Source organism: Trichomycterus rosablanca, chromosome 15 (assembly GCF_030014385.1).
Source record: "Trichomycterus rosablanca isolate fTriRos1 chromosome 15, fTriRos1.hap1, whole genome shotgun sequence".
NCBI classification, from domain to species: Eukaryota; Metazoa; Chordata; class Actinopteri; order Siluriformes; family Trichomycteridae; genus Trichomycterus; species Trichomycterus rosablanca.
Genome location: NC_086002.1, coordinates 21,840,570 through 21,857,154, shown reverse-complemented (window position 1 = coordinate 21,857,154; position 16,585 = coordinate 21,840,570). Strand labels below are relative to the sequence as shown.

General features: G+C 38.5%; 2 non-coding genes across 2 annotated transcripts; both read right to left on the bottom strand.

Annotated features, from left to right (window-relative positions):
- Window positions 1–3,343: 3,343 nt before the first annotated feature.
- Window positions 3,344–3,462, bottom strand: LOC134329634 (5S ribosomal RNA). Its single transcript, XR_010014895.1, has one exon. It is a non-coding gene; the product is annotated as a 5S ribosomal RNA (ribosomal RNA).
- A 7,277-nt stretch (window positions 3,463–10,739) lies between these two features.
- Window positions 10,740–10,858, bottom strand: LOC134329678 (5S ribosomal RNA). Its single transcript, XR_010014902.1, has one exon. It is a non-coding gene; the product is annotated as a 5S ribosomal RNA (ribosomal RNA).
- Between the last annotated feature and the right edge of the window lie 5,727 nt (window positions 10,859–16,585).

Genomic DNA, 16,585 nt, shown 5'->3' with positions numbered 1-16,585 from the left:
TAAGCCTTTGAAAAGACTATGAAAAGAATGTAACAGAATATATGCAATATAGTATAGTATAATATAATATACAAATATTTATATATATTATAAAATAATATAATGCAGTATAAAGGGCAATGAGCCTTTAAAAAGGCTGTTGGTTGCTGATCTGGTAATAGCAAGGTAAAAGTTGTAGTAAAAGCACAGAGCAAGTTCGCAAGCTGAACTGTCTGAATGTGAGGAGTTTTGATACTGGCAGGGGGTTTTATAAAGATCTTGCATATTCACTGGGAAGTTCTCGCAACACCTGATTGGCTCAGCCCCCGTGGGAATTTAGGGCAATGTAACAATTTTTCACCACTGAGTGAGAGAGTGGGGGAGGGGCAGCCACTATCTACTACAAAAAATGCTGTTTTGTGTGTGTGTGTGTGTGTGAGAGAGAGAGGCATGGAGAGGGAGACAGGGGGAAGGTTTTGAGTATATTAAAAATGCTGTGTTAATGATATTAAATCAAGTTTAATTATTGTCGAGACCCCTTCACACTGCCTTGAAACATGTCAAGTCATGTCAAACTGTCATTGAATAGTCATTAAATAACAAGCTGAATAAAATATGTTTTCCAATAAATAATCCTCAAACAAAATATCAGGCTTACACGCCGTATACGCAGCCACAGCTACTACAACAAAACCACTTGCTGTTTCATCATCTGTCACCAAACCAAAATTGTGCTACTCAGTAAAATTAGCTTGCAGTTCTGTTGTATGAAAAGGCACTTTTCCTTTCATGCATTCCTTTAGAGCTAGAGTGACCACTGGTCTCTTTACTGTTGTTTATTAAAGGGGAAACATGAAACTAGTCAAATGGCTTGTTGTTTTCACATAAGTGAAATCACACCCTTGGCCAAATTCACTCAATTTAATCGGTGTCAAAGATAGCATTCATCAGACAAATTGCTTGTCTTAAATTTAAATAATTGCTAAATTGCTAAATTAATTTGTGTCTCTGCGCTTAAGAGAAATTGAACATAATAATTTTGAAACAATACAAATTCAGAAACATTAAGTAAGGGCCTGAATCGCATATTTGCAACAAAACGTCTGTTATGAAATATGGTAGCTTGCCTGGCAATTTGTAGGTCCCTAGAAAGTCAAGGAGCCATGGTAAACGACTTATATGGAAGTCAAGGGCCCCATAGCAGGGGCCCTCGTGATCAAGGGCCCTCTAATGGTATGCCCTGCTCTTCTCTAGGGCCCCCTGGTAGGGGCTCTCATAACCAGGGCCCTCTAAAAATATGCCCCCCTCTTAGGACCCCTAATAGCCAGAAGTCGAAGTCAGAGCAGTGCCACAACGCCTCATCCATTTTCATAAGGGGCCCAAAAGCATGGCTAGGGCCCCCAAAAGCATGGCTAGGGGCCCCAAAATAATGGCTAGGGCCCCCAAGAGGCCCTGGGGTCAAAGTCCCTAATAGTCAGAGGATCCTTAAAATGGAGTGCCCTCGGAAATAAAAATATATTGTATCATAAATGTTGATAGGCATCGCAAAATGTTTTGGGCCAGGGCCCCCCCGGGGCCCCCTGACCTCAAGGGCCCCTGGGCGCTGGCCCCACTGGCCCGGTCAGTAATCCAGCCATGCCTTTCACGTGTATTACCGAGTGGAGAAATCAAGTGAAACTTTCAAAAGTCAGAGAACTTGTTTTTTATGCAAACTTGCCCTAAATGCTGCAGTTGTGCACTTTTTTGTAAATTTTACTAAAATTGTTTATGTGTTTTTTAATGATTTTTATGCTTGAAATGTATTGTAATGTGTTAAACAACTGATGATACAAACTTTATTTATTTGCAATTATTTAAAACTATTTTTTTTTGAACTATTGTTATTAAAATATACTTGTTGTCAATTCGTATTTTTTTGAAATAAATCTTTTTTTCTCATTTAAGTGTTGTTTGATTAAGGCAAGGTAGCAAATGTGCATGATTGTTCATCATTGATATTATTATCGAGGTACCCAGTAGCGCCATAATGCGCCATGAGAGCCATAATTCCCATCACTAATGCCTGGCTTGTTTTTCTTTCTAAATATCTGTGCAAATTTTAGGTTCGGCCCATATTTTGTCCAGGAGTGTGGACCAATCAAATTACACCCTAATCCAGTCGTAGCCAATTGGAATTTATCTCTCTCTAGATGCGGCCGTTTTTCAGCCCTTGTCCCGCCCCTTTACAAACCCACAGCCAATCGTGAGTAAAGGAGCCAGACCAGGTGATAGCAGAGCTGATATTTAAAATGAAGAGCTGGAGATCTTAGCACTGCTGTGTTAGGATGTGTAAGTACCAATTTAAACACGTTTATAAATGTACTTGGTTTTAGACTTTTAACAAACACACCTACAAAAACATTAATGCCGTTTCTGATGAATGCGATGCTTTGCCACTTCTGCGTCTTTACTGTAATACGTCTGTAAATGCTTGGTGTAGAGGACTACCTGATCTATTTAGTATTAATCAGCTAATCAATGGCCACTGTATTTTTACTAGGAATGCAGACGTTGGTGTGGTGTGGTTGTGTTTAATAATAGTAACTAAATTAAACATCTTTTAAGTGACTTTTAAAGTGGAGTTTAAAATCATGTACAGAAATCATTCCCATCTAGTGGTGCTAGAAATAATTTACATCTTGTTGATGGGATTGTAATATTATTTTACAATTACATTTGTTTTTTGTACATTTATTATTTGTTATTTTAAACATAATTTCTGTTCTTCGGTTAAAAGTAAACAAAAGTCTCACATGAAAGACCAAAACGATTCATTCATTTATAGACGGTGGTGTTTATACTTTTACACTTTAACCTATGAACAGTTTTCAAAAAAGAAATTGTTTAAAATAACAACAAACACATCGACAAATAATCAAAAATACAACAACGACGATGCAAAATAAATCATAATAAAACATAATAATGTCATAAATCTTTACCCCATCAACAAGATGTAACTTATTTCTAGCACCACTAGATGGGGATGATGTCTGTACATAATTATGAACTCCACTTTAAAATTCACTTACACGTTAAATATTTTAATTCGGCTTTTCAGTAAAGTTAATAATAAATGCAATTCAGGGAAACGTTAGATTTTCTAAAGCAGGAAAACAAAGTAATTCGTTGATTTTTTTTTTAGTTATATTTACAAAATAATTTCCTTTCGTACAGCCAGGATGGATAGGTGCTTTACTTTACTCAGAATGAAAGTATCAGCTGGCCTTTTTCTTCACGTATTGCTCTGATGATGAAGAAAAAAAGAAAATGTTCGGTTCCTTTGGCAGGAGGTTGAAGTAAAGATGTGTGAGGATAAAATAAAAGCTTACAGCACCTGGTATTCCCAGGCGGTCTCCCATCCAAGTACTAACCAGGCCCGACCCTGCTTAGCTTCCGAGATCGGACGAGATCGGGCGTTCTCAGGGTGGTGTGGCCGTAAGCGAGAGACGCTGCAAATAGTTTCCCTTTTATAGTCGTCCATCATTCAGCCTTTCACTTCACGAGGTTTTAATATTTTGTTGTCAGTTTTTTTTTTAACTGTTCATAAGTTGAAGCGTAACAGCATAAACACCACCGTCTATAAATGAATTAATTGCTTTGGTCCTTCACTTAAGACTTTTGTTGAAGTAAACAGCGCCTTAAATATGACGAACTTGATTAGTTTATAAAGGTTCCCCCGTCCCAAGTGTTTTTGTAAAATGTTGCAGGCATGAAATGACGACTTTTCTGGTAAATAGGAAAGAAAAGCTGAATGCTGCTGATTTGTTGTGATGTTTTGAAGAAAATGGAGGTGAAAAAGGGTTTAGCAGCTGAGCGGTGCACTGTAACAAATTTCTGTAGTTTTTACAGTATTACCCCAGCTAACAATTTTTGGTTCCCAGAACGTTCTGGGAACGGATCATTTTGGTTGCCCTTTGGTTCCCCAGGAAAGTTTTCTTTACGGAAATAGAACGTTCCCGTTTGGTTGTGCATTATAGTTCTGGGAACGTTCCCCTAACGTTCCCGTAACCTTAACATTATTGAAACCTTTAAGGGAACCTTGTACTAACCTTTAAATTATTGAAAACTTTAGACAACCTTGCAATAACACTCCGGTAACCTAGTACCCAGCTAGCCTTGTAATTGTGGCCCACTTCTGGCGCAGCTCCTGCCAGCCGAGCCTGCCGCATCTGGTTCAGTGCCACCTCCTCCTTGTATGAATACTCTTTTTCTATCAGCTCCACTAACCATATAGTTTACTAACCATTTACTGACTTTCCCTATGGGATTAATAAAGTTATCTATCTATAGGTGCACTTTGTAGCTCTACAGTTCCACTGTCGTCCATCAGTTACTCTGCATACTTTGTTACCCCCCTTTTACCTTGTTCTTCAATAGTCAGGTTTCTTCAAACCTCCACATGACCACCTCAGAGCAAGTGTTAGTGTGTGTTGTGCTGGTATAAGTGGATCAGACACAGCATCACTGCTGGAGTTTTCAAATACCGTGTCCACTCACTGTCCACTCTTATATTATACACACCTGCTTTGTTGGTCCACCTTGTGGATGTAGTCAGAGATGGTAGGTCGTCTGTTGCTTATTATTGTAATAAACTTTGGATGTAACTAGGGTTGTACTAGCGTAATGCTGCCACCACCTTTATTAAACCGGTAAGGTCCGGATCAGGGACTGGAACAACCACACACACAACGGAGATAAGTTACTCAGTTCATCTTTATTAACCACTTAATTACAAGGAAAAGAGGTTCAGGTAAATAGGACAAGTGTTATCCAGAAGGTAGCCAAGCTAACCCACCCGTGTAACTCACTGCATGCTAAAACACATCCACGACACTTAAGGAGTTAATAAATATTCACTCTAGAAAACCACCACTACAAAATTCATTTAAAGGCAAACCTGAAACACCAACGGGTCTTTTAACTTATCCCCGGACCTACCCGCCAACAAACCTACCTCCCCTATTATTAATTATTAAAATACACATAACACAAACACTAAAGACAATATAAAAACGTTACTTAACTCGCCCGCCGGCGAGACCCTCCCCCGGGGTCTGAGCTTGTGGCGTTGTCCGTTATTAAGAAATCATACAAGTTGGACTCCCGTTCACCAGCTTCCCTTTTTGAGGTCCGTGGTTGTAGCGTTGTCCGTTGTCTAGAAATCACACAGGTTGGACCAGCCCCGGTTCTGGACTGCTTTGCTTGGGGGGGGCAGTAAAACCTAATGAGGGGGCATGTTGATAGTCATGTTTTTGAAGCCAGAAATATATTCAAGGCTTGATTTGTGCATGAATGATGACAGCCAAGCTATTGATACTGGCTTAAAGTGATGTATGAGGTAAAGAAATAAAAATGCATGTTTTCGAACTTAAACTTAAAACCCAATGATTAAAAAATACATGTTGATTATGTAAATGGAGAAAAAAGATTATCTAATTGTATTTCATTTTAATACGCCCCCTTAATTAAATTGCCATTACTAATAGAACAACTCTATTTCTTGAAAGGCTTTAATACAAATTTAAGTCAAAGCTGACAAATGTACCTACACACAGACTGAGAATATTCAAACGTGGAAATAGGAATGAGTGAGAATATTTATATTATTGGGAAATTAAAATATAAAGAAAACAAAAGAATACTAATTCTGTAAAAAAAAAGTGTTTACCAGTATACCTGCCTCTCGCTCACACTAACAGAACATATACTGCCGAACTGAACTGTTTGGGGCAGTCTGCCGATTTTTATATGACTCAAAGAGCCAATCAGGAATAAGCAAGGAAATATCTTCACACTGTAAAACAAAATGCATTTTTGTGATTGGTTCAGAGATAATTTTAAAAATAGCCGTTGCTTGCATTGTGCTTGGGGGGGCAAAGACACAATTTGGGGGGGCAATGCCCCCCTCAGCCCCCCCCTAGCGCCGGCCCTGTTACAAGGTATTGTATTTAATGCAGTTTTGTGGAAGTCAAAGCCAAATAATGTTGGCCAATCTAAATCAAAAACTGCAGTCCTTTTTTTCTTTCAAACTTTATTATTATTTATTTTAATAACAGCGCCCAGCTTTGGGATTATTAATAGTCATACTGCACTTTGGTTACAGGCAATAAAATCAGAACATCCTTTTGAAATAAAGTTTTTTAGTCATCCGAACAGTGGCACGTTGGACGTGTTATCAAACGTCATTCCCTGCGACGATCTGCCGCACATTTTGTTGAGAGCTTCGGTAAGGTCAGCTAACTGGCTAGCTCCGGCTAGCACTACAGTAGGTTTTCTTTAAGAAGCACCAGTTTGATTGAAAGATAGTGCACATAAATAACGTATAAATAAAACACAGATTTGCAAGGTCAAGCTCAGCTCTTTTACCAAAGTAAAACGTGCACGGCCTTTAATATTTATGGAAGTTTGGAGTGATATTTGAACCACATAACTGCAGAAAAGAGATTATGAACCGTTCTGAGTGTTAGGCAGTGCCTAAGTTCATTGCCATTTGGTAGTTTTGAAATCTAAGCTACAATACAGCAAATGCATGTTAAAATGTGAAAAATTCAGGGCTAACGTTGTGTGATAGCGGGAATGATGATAACAATCATGAAAATGGGGCGTTTGTGCTAACCTAGGTTAGGCTAGTTGGCTAACGTTAGCTTAGTTGTGGTAGATGTATATGTGGATATATAGTCATCAGCTTATCTCCTGCCTAAAATTTTTCCATCAGTTTGTCAGAAATCCTTTCCCCAGTGACAACATGTTTACATGTTTGCTCTTATATAGGACCAAAGAGCACAATGCAGTGAACTAGCTAATGTTAACTTGCTCAAACCTTTCATTTTGTCAGTTAGGCATTGGATTTACCCATATAAAATATGGTTTTGTCTCAGTTTTAGAAGTATGTAGTCTGGTGCCCAATCTCAGTGATTTTAGTTACTATTAATGATGAGTTTTGTAGTTGATTTAATGTCTTGAATGGTAATGAAAATTAAAAACCAAGCTAGCTAACTTAGAACTAGAAATCGGAAGGGGATGTGTGTTTATAGAGAGATAATCTGTGGGGTTGTTAATTAATTTAAGTTATTAATTGAGTAAACTAATAAATAATTATTGGAATGAGAAATATTTATAATATGTCTCCTCACAGAACACTGTAATGCAGCAGCGCACACTGCGCAATGAGAATGTACTCATTGATAGGTGAGTATGTCAACAGGGACAGTGAAATCAGGAGAATGAGTGTGAGATTAAGCAGCACAATGACTGTATAAACCTGGGATACAGGAAGTGTCATAAGATTCCCTATAAACTGGGAAGTTCCGTCACACTCATTCATTTTCCTCTTAGTGGACCCTGCTCTCTTTCTCCTTCTGCCTCTGATTGCCTTTTATTTTATTTGTGTATTTAAAGGGCCTTATGTCATGGAAAACTGATCACTCAGCATTGTTGTGTAATAAAAAAAGCTTAATGTAGTAAACATTTGATAAAGTTTCAAAACATACTGTCCACTCTCCAGTCCATACAGTCTATATAGGAAGCTGAGCTGTGAAAACTATTCTGAATTAGCCTATTCTGAATTCATTCATTGTGTGATATCACGAAAACCAACAACATGCATATTTATCTGTTTGTAAAGTTTTCATGTGGCAGCTATGTTGTTGACCATCTCCTTTGGACATTCTGCCCAGCATTTTTCCCTGTTCAGATATGGACACTTACTTTATAAGTGAATGTTAGCAATAATACTACTCAAAACATTGATCATTAAAATGGTAGCATGCTCTGTTTAGCCTCACTCACATGTTAAAGTAATAAAGAGTGTTTGTCTGGAACTCACTTTCTGAGTCATTTACATATGTCAATCTATAGTCACAGTGAAACAAACAGTCTGTTTAATTTTAAGAGATAAAGATATGTTCAAAAAAGATCACTTGAAGTAATAATTATTTTTGGTCCATAAACTCTCACAAATGTCAAATGTGGATATGAATATGGGCCCTCTAACTTAGAGAGACTGTCTTGCTGTATAACTGTCAAATAAGGTAAAAATTAATCTGATTCTGTATGAAGTAATTAGTATTTTTTATCAGAGAAACGAATTACAAATTGGATACATTGCTGGTGTTGCTAATGATTTTAGTTTTTGATATGTATTGCCTGAGTATCAGTACATTTTATAAAAGTTTGAGGCTGTGAATTTAAGTGGTACTGTCTCTAGAGACATATGTAGTAAATATCTTTTGACACGCGTAGGCATGTAAAATGTGTATTTTGTAGCCAATTCAATTCAATTCGGAATTGTGAGTAAGACTTAAATCTGTATGTTTATATTCTGTCATTACGGTTAGTCTGTCATATCTTTTCCCAGACTTTGCAGTCTATAAATAAGCACTTCATGGTCTGCATATCTATTTCCTTTCTTGTATAACTATTTGTTCTCTTGTTTCTCTGTCCATTTTCCAGTTTGTTACAATTATGACATGACCCAAATTTCGGCCTTGCCCAAACTGCCAGTGGTTGAACCAGGCAAACCGGAAGACTTGCCAGAGTTGCTACACTTCCATTAGTTAAAAAAAAAACTCAAATAGAAAGAAGATTTCTTTAAGGATGGCCAATGGGGGCAAGGCATCCTTAAAAACAGAAATGCTGCCCGTGTTGTGGACTCTGCTAATATAATGGTAAGCAGCAAAGCTCCTCCAAATTGAAGATACCTAATGACTTGTGATTGGTGTGATATGTCATTAAATGTAAGCTGTTGTCCTAATTAATGGTTAGCATTAATTTGTACCATTTGTCTGCATTATGAAGCAATAAAAAAAAAGCATTTGATTTTTTTTATTAAACAAGAACATCAGAAAAACAAACGACAAGTCAAAGAAAGTTGTTCGATCATGCAAACCAACTTTTATTTAATTGGTGAAAATGCACTATGAAAAAGGCTGGAAGTACTGGAGTATCTGCACGTTCCCTGATCTTAAAAGTGCACATCCTGCAATTTCCCAGCCCTTGCAATGCCCCTGCAACACGATTTGCCCAACTGCGAAGCCTGGAGAGCCATAGGACGTCTTGAAGATGGTCAAACACAGGTGACAGACACACACAACAGCAAGAGATGACCACTACTTGACCTTATTGGCAAGAAGGAACAGGCGCAGCAATGGAACAGAGCTGCGGGGACAGTTTCTTGCCGCCACTAGACGACGGATATGCACCCAGACCATACAAAATCAGCTCCATCGTGTTGGACTGCATGTCCGGTGACCAATGGTATGCATTCAGTTATCTGCTGAATGAACACCGTAGAACCCGTAGAAGGTGGGCTGATGAGCATCGTCATTGGACCTGTGATGAGTGGTCAACGGTTCAGTCTGCAGCCTGACAATCATTGTGTCCTGATCTGGCGTGAACGAGGAACATGGGAGAATCCACGTTCCATGCGAGAAAGGGACTCCTTCGGTGGTGGTGGAATCATGGTGTGGGCTGGCATCAGCATCGGTGGTCGTACCGACCTCCACGTCATCAGAAACGGATCGCTGACTGCTGTCCGATATCGAGATGAGGTCCTGCACCCTATAGTGGCACCCTATGCTGGAGCAGTTGGAAACAACTTTCTTTTCATGGACGATAATGCAAAGCCCAACCGTGCGCATCTCGTCAACAACATGCTTCAGGAGGCAGGAATCGAACGCATGGACTGGCCTTAACGTTCTCCAGACCTGAATCCCATTGAACATGCTTGGGATGCACTGGGAAGACGTCTGGCAAACCGTCCAATGCCTCCCACAACACTTCTTGAGCTGGAAGTTGCCCTGGAGCGAGAGTGGCAGAGGATCCCACAAGAACTGCTGGACAATCTGGTCCTGTCCATGCCCCATCGCTGTCAGTGTGTTTTGGGTGACCATACACCCTACTGAACAGTCAAAGTGTGGCACTCTCGTTCAGCTTGACATGCTTCTGTTCACCCCCACCAATATGTCACTTGCTACTCAATCACGATAAATGAGTTTGCATCTCAATTGCATAATCGAACAACTTTCTTTGACTTGTCATTTGCTTTTTTGATGTTCATGTTTAATAAAAAAAAATTGACTAATTCTTTTTTTTTATTGCTTCATATTCATTCATATTGTTGTTATATTTTTGATTATTTGTTGTCGTGTTTGTTGATATTCAATTCATTTATTTTATGAAAACTGTTTACATGTTAAAGTATAAAAGCATAAACACCACCGTCTATAAATGAATGAATTGCTTTGGTCCTCCACTTGAGACTTTTATGTAAACAGACACAACAACAAATATATAAAAAGACAGTAATAATAAATAAATAAATAATAACAATAATGTCACAAATCTATACCAACTCTACAAGATGTAACTTATTTCTAGCACCACTAGATGGGGATGATGTCTGGACATAATTTTGAACTTCATTTTTAAAGTCACTAAAATGCTAAAGATCCTAATTTGGTTTTTCAGTACAGTTATTAATAAATGCAATTCAGGGAAATGTTTAAATTTTTAAAGCAGGAAAATAAAGTTATTCGTTAATTTTTTTAAAGTTATATTGACAAAATAATTTCCTTTTGTACAGCCAGGATGGATAAGTGTTTTACTCAGAATGAAAGTGTCAGCTGGCCTTTTTCTTCATGTATTGCTTTGATGATGAAGAAAAAAAGAAAATGTTCGGCTCCTTTGGCAGGAGGTTGAAGTAAAGATGAGTGAGGAAAAGCTTACAGCACCTGGTATTCCCAAGCGGTCTCCCATCCAAGTACTAACCAGGCCCGACCCTGCTTAGCTTCCGAGATCAGACGAGATCAGGTGTTCTCAGGGTGGTGTGGCCGTAAGCGACAGATGCTGCAAATAGTTTCCTTTTTAAAGACGTCCATCATTCAGCCTTTCACTTCAGTATGTTTAGATTATTTGTTGTCGTGTTTTTTGTTATTTTAGACATAATTTATTTTCCTGTAAAACTGTTTATAGGTTAAAGCGTAACAGCATAAACACCACCGTCTATAAATGAATGAATTGCTTTGGTCCTCCACTTGATACTTTTGTTTGAGTAAACAGCGTCTTAATGCTACAGCTACAGGCTATGTTAAGAGCACATGCAGGTACACAGACCACTGAAATTTTAATAAAAAAGATATATAGATAGATACTTTATTGATTCCAAAGGAAATTAGTACAGTGGCCCAGAAGGGTCAACGCAATAAAATAAGCCACAACACAAAAAAAAAAGTCACAACGCAAATAAAAAAAGTCACGACACAAATAAATTAAGCCACAATGCAAATAAAAGAATTCTCAATGCAAATAAAAATAAGCCACAACAGAAGTTAAGACACAACGGAAGCTAAGCCACAATGAAAGTTAAGCCACAACGGAAGCTAGCAGCAGTCAAGTTTGAAAAGTAAGTGATAACTTTGTCGCTATGTGATTAATGATGATTCTGTGATTAATGTCGTTAAATGTTGTTACAAATGATCAACGTTGTTCACTGTGTTTATATCGACATAGTTATGTAGACTGTCATCGAACGTTATTATTATTGTGAAGCTAGCTACGTCGTAACCGACATCACTTTTAACGTTAGTAAAACAGGTAATCGATTATGTTCAGTCAACAGAGGTATTGAACAACATGCTGTACCATTCATGTTAAGTGGCTATTGTCTGTTAACTAGACCTCTGTTAAAATGTCCAACCACAGTGGGTACCTGCTTAATAATGCTTTATTTGTTGTCCTAAAGAGCAATGTATTGTCCATTTTGTGGATTCAGCCTGTATTCTCAAACAACGTTCTGCAGTTCATGTGACAAGGACATCCAATTCTTGTGCCATGCTGATAAGCGTGGCATGAGTGAAGGTAACGTTTCAAAGATTACTTGTGTTTTTAAATTAGACCGAGACTGTACTGCACTGCATAAATATAGTTTGGAATACTGGATGTCTGAACAGACATGTACTCTCTTGATGATATTTGATTAGACTCTGAAGCAGGAAGCACTGGAAACAGTGTGGTGGAGTCATTCCACAATTTCCGGATTTTAAAAGGGAAGGAGAGACAATCCTGTTTCAAAATGAAAAAAGCACCACTAAAAGACACCACTGTGAAGGTGAGTTTTATTTGCTGATGTAGGCTAACTGCAAAAAAAAAAATAGTGATATGATATTGTTACATGTCTGAGAGACACGTACTGAAAAAGGGCAGAAAGACAGAAAGAGAAAACAACCAAACACAAATACATGAAAACAGAAAAAATAAAACACAAGTGGCTGCTGATTGGTTGCAGCATTTTCTCCAATAATAAACAAGAAAACAAAGTCAAGACAAAGATAGAGTGTATACTTCTAAAGCTCTGGTTAAGTAAATAAAGCTACAGGGCTATGTTATAAGCACATGCAGGTAGACAGAGCACTGTAATTTTGGCCTTGTGTTTATTTGTGGACACCAGTTTTCTTGTGACCATGGTAAAACAAAATTGAGATGTCGCCCTCTTGTGGCGTTTTTAGAGAATTGTTATGAAAACTAATATGATATGGTAATATGAGGTCTGTTGACCATGGTAAAAGAAATCTTTGTAATGTCGCCCTGTTGTGGCACTTTTGGGGAATTTTAAAAAAATTAACATGATATGGTAAAATGAGATCATGAGACCATGTTAATAAAAAAATCCTTGTAATGTCGCCCTCTTGTGGCACTTTTGGAGAATTGCAAAAAAGTAATATGATGTGGTAATATGAGATCTTGTGACCATGGTAAAAAAAATCTTTGTAATGTCGCCCTGTTGTGGCACTTGGGGAATTGTAAAAAAAATAATATTGATTTGATATTGTTACGTGCCTGAGGGACACGTGTTTGTTTTTCTGTTTTCATGTATTTGTGTTTGGTTGTTCTCCCTTTTTTTGTCTTTCTGCCCTTTTGCAGTACAAGTGGCTGCTGATTGGATGCAGCGTTTTCTCCACTGCATCCAATGAGAGATATGGTGGAGTGACTGGGGGCGAGGCTTCCAGTAAAAAAAACAGCAAGAGACTGGCATGATTAAAAAAAAGAAAAGGATAGAATGTCAAGACAAAGATAGAGTGTATACAGTGTATCACAAAAATAAGTACACCCCTCACATTTCTGCAAATATTTCATTATATCTTTTCATGGGACAACACTATAGACATGAAACTTGGATATAACTTAGAGTAGTCAGTGTACAACTTGTATAGCAGTGTAGATTTACTGTCTTCTGAAAATAACTCAACACACAGCCATTAATGTCTAAATAGCTGGCAACATAAGTGAGTACACCCCACAGTGAACATGTCCAAATTGTGCCCAAATGTGTCGTTGTCCCTCCCTGGTGTCATGTGTCAAGGTCCCAGGTGTAAATGGGGAGCAGGGCTGTTAAATTTGGTGTTTTGGATACAATTCTCTCATACTGGCCACTGGATATTCAACATGGCACCTCATGGCAAAGAACTCTCTGAGGATGTGAGAAATAGAATTGTTGCTCTCCACAAAGATGGCCTGGGCTATAAGAAGATTGCTAACACCCTGAAACTGAGCTACAGCATGGTGGCCAAGGTCATACAGCGGTTTTCCAGGACAGGTTCCACTCGGAACAGGCTTCGCCAGGGTCGACCAAAGAAGTTGAGTCCACGTGTTCGGCGTCATATCCAGAGGTTGGCTTTAAAAAATAGACACATGAGTGCTGCCAGCATTGCTGCAGAGGTTGAAGACCAGGTCAGCCTGTCAGTGCTCAGACCATACGCCGCACACTGCATCAACTCGGTCTGCATGGTCGTCATCCCAGAAGGAAGCTGACGCACAAGAAAGCCCGCAAACAGTTTGCTGAAGACAAGCAGTCCAAGAACATGGATTACTGGAATGCCCTGTGGTCTGACGAGACCAAGATAAACTTGTTTGGCTCAGATGGTGTCCAGCATGTGTGGCGGCGCCCTGGTGAGAAGTACCAAGACAACTGTATCTTGCCTACAGTCAAGCATGGTGGTGGTAGCATCATGGTCTTGGGCTGCATGAGTGTTGCTGGCACTGGGGAGCTGCAGTTCATTGAGGGAAACATGAATTCCAACATGTACTGTGACATTCTGAAACAGAGCATTATCCCCTCCCTTCGAAAACTGGGCCTCATGGCAGTTTTCCAACAGGATAACGACCCCAAACACAACCTCCAAGATGACAACTGCCTTGCTGAGGAAGCTGAAGGTAAAGGTGATGGACTAAACCCAATTGAGCACCTGTGGCGCATCCTCAAGTGGAAGGTGGAGGAGTTCAAGGTGTCTAACATCCACCAGCTCCGTGATGTCATCATGGAGGAGTGGAAGAGGATTCCAGTAGCAACCTGTGCAGCTCTGGTGAATTCCATGCCCAGGAGGGTTAAGGCAGTGCTGGATAATAATGGTGGTCACACAAAATATTGACACTTTGGGCACAATTTGGACATGTTCACTGTGGGGTGTACTCACTTATGTTGCCAGACATTTAGACATTAATGGCTGTGTGTTGAGTTATTTTCAGAAGACAGTAAATCTACACTGCTATACAAGTTGTACACTGACTACTCTAAGTTATATCCAAGTTTAATGTCTATAGTGTTGTCCCATGAAAAGATATAATGAAATATTTGCAGAAATGTGAGGGGTGTACTCACTTTTGTGATACACTGTACTTCTAAAGCACTGGTTGAGTAAATACAGCTACAAGGTTATGTTATGAGCACATGCAGGTAGACAGAACACTGTAATTTTAACCTTGTGATTATTTGTGGCCAGTTTTCTTGTGACCGCGGTACAAAAAAATCCTTGTAATGTCGCCCTCTTGTGGCAGTTTTGGAAAACTGTAAAAAAAATTAACATGATATGGTAAAATGAGTTCATGTGACCAAATTGGTAAAAAGAATATTTTAATGTCGCCCTCTTAAGGCACTTTTGAAGAATTGCAAAAAAAAAATAGTGATATGATATTGTTATGAGCCTGTTCACTACTGCAACCAAGAGACATGGTGGAGTGACTGGGGGCGGGACTTTCAATATGAAAAAAAAAGAAAGAAAAGAATTTCAAGGGCAGTTGTAGCTTAACGGTTAAGATACTGGACTAGTAAGCAGAAGGTTGATGGTTAAAACCTCATCACTGCCAGGCTGCCACCGTTGGGCTCTTGAGCAAGGCCCTTAACCCTCAATTGCTTAGACTGCAAAATGTAAGTCACTTTATATAAAAGCATCTGCTAAATGCTGAAAATGAAAATTTTAAGATAAAGCAAGAGTTTATACTTTTATTATTTGATTAATTGATTATTTGTGGCCAGTTTTGTTGTGACTATGGTAAAAGAAATTGAAATGTCACTCTTCTGTTGCACTTTTGGAAAATTGTTTTAAAAAGTAATATGATGTGGTCAAATGAGATCATGTGACCATGTTGGTAAACAAAAATCTTTGTAATGTCGCCCTGTTGTGGCACTTTTGAAGAATTGCAAAAAAAAATAGTGATATGATATTGTTACGAGCCAGTTCTCCACGGCAAACAATTAAAGACATGGTGGACTTACTGGGGACGAGACTTTCAATATAAAAGCAGCAGGAGACAAAGATAGAGTGTATTCTTTGAAAGCTCTGGTTGAGTAAATACAGCTACAAGGTTATGTTATGAGCACATGCAGGTAGACGGACCACTGTCATTTTAGCCTTGTGATTATTTGTGGACACCAGTTTTCATGTGACTATGGTTAAAAAAAATGTGAAAGGTTGCCTTCTTGTATCACTTTTGGAGATTTATTATAAAAACTAACATTATATATTATTATTAGGGCTGTCGAAGTTAACGCGATAATAACGCATTAACGCAATCTCAATTTAACGCGATTAAGATAAATAGTGCCATTAACGCAAATTCTAGTTCATGTTGAGACTTGACTGGTAGAACAAACGTTTTAATGTCGGACTTGCCACCGTTGTTCATTTGCGGTTTGTTAAAATAATATAACTGAGCGTCGTAGGGATGCACTTGCATAATAAAGAAATAAATACACGGTATATTCACAAGTTGTCGGGAGCAAAACACTTTATTAACTTAATCTGTTACGGCACTGAATACCGGAGTCAAGCACGCTAGTCCATGAACTATGGAAGCCCCAAAAGGGTCAAAACACACTCACTTCGTGTAGAAACGTCCACTTTTCACATTTCACTTAAAAAACCTTGTTTTCTATAACATTTACACAGATTTTATTTAATGCGATTAATCGCGATTAACTATATGAAATTCTGAGATTAATCGCGATTAAAATTTTTAATCGTTTGACAGCCCTAATTATTATATAATATTATGGTCAAATGAGATGATTGTGACCATGCTGTTAAAAAAAAGCTTGTAATGTCGCCCTCTTGTGGCACTTTTGGAGAATTGCAAAATAAAAAAAATACTGATATGATATGGTTACGTGCCTGAGAGACACGTTTTTTTTTCTGTTTTCATGTATTTGTGTTTGGTTGTTTTCTTTTTCTGTTTTATTGCAGTACAAGTGTCTGCTGATTGGTTGCAGCGTTTTCTCCACTGCAACCAATGA